Source organism: Monodelphis domestica, chromosome 5, assembly GCF_027887165.1.
Source record: "Monodelphis domestica isolate mMonDom1 chromosome 5, mMonDom1.pri, whole genome shotgun sequence".
NCBI classification, from domain to species: domain Eukaryota; kingdom Metazoa; phylum Chordata; class Mammalia; order Didelphimorphia; family Didelphidae; genus Monodelphis; species Monodelphis domestica.
Genome location: NC_077231.1, coordinates 93,216,352 through 93,220,049, shown reverse-complemented (window position 1 = coordinate 93,220,049; position 3,698 = coordinate 93,216,352). Strand labels below are relative to the sequence as shown.

At 38.9% G+C, this 3,698-nt stretch overlaps 1 pseudogene; it reads right to left on the bottom strand.

The window, feature by feature from the left end:
* Window positions 1-685: 685 nt before the first annotated feature.
* On the bottom strand, window positions 686-1,843 carry LOC130454803 (aurora kinase B-like; annotated as a pseudogene).
* Window positions 1,844-3,698: the final 1,855 nt, after the last annotated feature.

Sequence of the window (3,698 nt, the reverse complement as noted above, 5' to 3'; positions counted from 1 at the left end):
GGCACAAAGACTTTATAGATAGGCACAGCTTATTACTAAGATTTCATCTCACTAAATCATTTCATTCCATTTTGTCTTCCAAAGCCCTATAGTCTGAGAACCTGAGGATGCTCTTCCACATTCCCCACACCACCACTAACCAGCCCTGCCCAATGGCCATTTTCCAGTTTTTGAGCTTTTAATCATTTCCAGAAATTCTTCTGGCACTGGCCTGGAGATCGAATCTTTCTTAATCTAATTGTGATATCTGCAGCATTTCAATTTCTGTAAATAATCCTTTTTCCTCCACTCTCCCAAATCCAACAGTTTCCTCTTCCCCTTTTGGATTCTATCCTGTACTTGGTGTTTGGAAGGAAATTTCAAGTGGCATTGGGAAGGTCTTTTCAGAATCTAAATTCACACTGGCTGAGGACCCTTGGGCTCTGTGGCATGGTGTGAGCTGGGAGCTACTGGGGGATTTATAGATTTAAGGTATGGTTCCTGCCTTCAAGGAGCTGAGATTCAAAGGTGAAAATAAAATAGGGAGGATTAAAAATCAACTGGAAACTGGATCACCTAAAAATTGGGAAGTTCAAGAAGAAATCATAGAGTGATTGATAGTTTCATTAAGGACTTTTTTTTTTGTTAAATGAACATTTAAGTTTTTATTAATCTCCAAGGTTAGAGGAAATAAATGATGGGGGGGGGAATCAAGGATCTATCCTCTCATTTCATTTCCTTTCAACATACAAAACACACATGAATCTGTACATAAAATATGTGGGAAGGGCTGGGAAACAAGGTAGTATCACTCTCCAGGAATGGGCTTGCACCTAGTGGTGTTTTACCATCTGAGTAAGGGGAAGTCCCTCTTTGAGGACCTCCTGGAGGAGGTCCTGGGCTCCAAAAGACAAAAATGAAGGGAATTTCAGGTCTACTTTAGTGATTTGTCTATAGACTTCACTGTGAGAGGAGTTTTCAAAAGGAGGATTTCCCACTGGCATTTCATAGCACAGCATTCAAATGAGCCCCAGATCTATCTTCTCGTCATGTCTATGTCTTTCAATCATCTCAGGTGGAAGGCATTCTAGGGTTCCATTCACTGTCTTCCTCCAAATGGAGGGGGCACGGGCAGATCAGATGAAGTCAGCAGTCTTGAGCTCTCCTCAAAGTCCCATGAGTTTAATGTCTCTGTGAATCACTTTCTTCCCAAGGCAGCAGATTATGGCATCTGTGAACTCTTCTGTGATTATGGCTCTGAAAGATTTAAATTAATATCAATAACTCCAAGTATTATATTTTATAAGATTTATTAGTAATCTTTTGAAGTAGAAGAAATAACAGAGCAAAAGTAAAAAAGCCTAAGTAAAAACACATGGGTAAAATTCTCCTGCCTGGCTCTCACTCAACCTCCAAAACTGCCTTCCTAGGAGCAGAGAGTGAGAAGGAGGAGCTACATCAAAATATACCCTCCCTGCGTTATCACGTAATGTCTGAAGGAAAATGGGAAGCTGGGAAAGAGAGTTCTGGGGAGAAAATTCTAATTATGCAGCTCTGAGTTACTGGTTAGATGTATGGTTCTTCTGCAACTTCTTGGAGCATTCACCTGAGGGCATGTTCTAGAGTTAGATAAACCCAATGATGGTCATGGAAGTAATGATAGAGATGAAGGATGTTGGGGTGCTGAAGAGGAAACTAGATCTGAATTTCTTTTTGAAGCTGGTATTCTATGCCTTCCTCCATCTGAGAGTTGCAGAGAATCTCCAGTGCCCACAGTGAATTGGTAGTTCTTTTCCAGAGTGAGGTACACATTCCCAAGCTTGACCTTAACCAGAGACTGCCCAATTTCAGACATCCATTTTGAAATGATGTTCTATGAGGTTTGACTTCACATTGCTGTTTTTCAGCCCCATCCTGCCAGGTAAAGCTGCTGGCTGAGTGCTTGAAAGCTCTAGAAGACATCTGGAATGATTCATGAGGGAGTTGTTAACTCTTTCTGGAGCATCTTCAGGGGTAGGGTGTACAGGTTGGTATACATGCTGAGATATAGCCAGAGACCTTAGATGAAAATTTTATATCTCTAAATATTTTCATTAACAAAATAAAAAAGACAATTCAACAAACTGAGAATGCAACTTTGAAAAACTTAGAACATCAAAAAAGTGTTAAAAAAACTCAATTAACTGAGGAAGCTAGGTGGTACAGGGGATAGAGTGTCAGGCCTAGAGTTGGGAAGACCTGGGTTCCAATCTAGCCTTAGACACTTCCTAGCTATATGATCTTGGGCAAATAACTTAACTCCAATTGTCTAGCCCTTGCTCTTCTCTTAAAGTTGTTATTGAAATAGAAAGGATTTTTAAAAAACAATCTATTAACCACCAAAATAGAAATCTTGAAAATCAAGGAAAAAATGACAAAAAATTAAAACCATTTAATTAATAAATAAAACTGCAGCCTGGTTTAAAAAGGCAAACTGTGAAATAGATAAAATATCAGCTAAGTTGATTAAAAAGAAAGAAAAATCAAACTACCAGATCAAAAGTGAAAAAAGAGAATTCACAACAAATAAAAAAGCAAAAAAGGATATTATTAGAAACAATTTTTGCCTAACTATATGCCAACAAAACTGACAAAGGCAAAAGGCAAATATTTACAAAAATGCTCAAATTAACAAAAGATGAAAATCCAGAATTTAAACAACTCAATATCAGAGAAAGAAGTTAAGCAATCCATAAATGAACTTCCAAAGAAGAAAAACCCAGCTGTTTCTTATTGCACATAATCCTGCTGGTCCCCTATCTCTTGCTTTAATAATGCTTCATTAGCTCCATGGATGCCTTTGGATGTCCCAGCATCCCAGGATATAGGTCTGCCTTTAGACACTTATACATTATGATCTACCTGAGAGGAGAACAAAAAGAATCATAATTTGGGGCAAGTCATCACATCTCTACTCACCTCAATTTATTTGTCTGTAAAATGGGGATAAGAATTCCTAAACTGCACATCTCACAAGGTTGTTTTAGGATAAAATAAAAACAGTGTAAACTGGAACTCTTATCAAAGAGATTATCAGTATCAGTACCAACATTATCATCATCGTTTGACTGAGACGTGTTTTCACCAGTATACTGTCCTTCCCCTTGGAGAAACTCCTCTTTTAATCAATGGAAATTTGTCTTAGTGATTTGCCTTTGTCACCAATAGGTGTTACATTATTCAGAGTCAAGCAGCCAGTTTGTTTTGGAGGTATAACTTGAACCCAGATCTTCCTGATTCCAAGACAGGCAGGATATTGTATATCGTATCACCTTTCAAGGTATTATTACTAACAGTGATCATAATGAAATACACTTTTTTCTGCATATGATGCTTATTACCTTTCTGACCTGGGATAAGTCATTTCCCCATGGTGGACCTCAGTTTCCTAACCTATAAAGTCAGGGGATTGGACTGCATAGCCTCTAATGTTCCTTCCAACTCAGCAAACATTTAGTGAACACATACCATATTGGGGATGAGGCAACGAGGTGGTGCATTGACTAGAATGGTGGACTTGGAGTCAAGAAGAGCCATCCTCTTGAATTCCATTCTAGCCTCAGACACTTCCTAGCCGAGTGACCCTGGGTAAGTCACCTCACCCTGTTGGCTTCAGTTTCCTCATTCCAAAATGAGCCGGAGAAGGAAATGGCAAACCACTCTAGGGTCTTTGCCAAGAA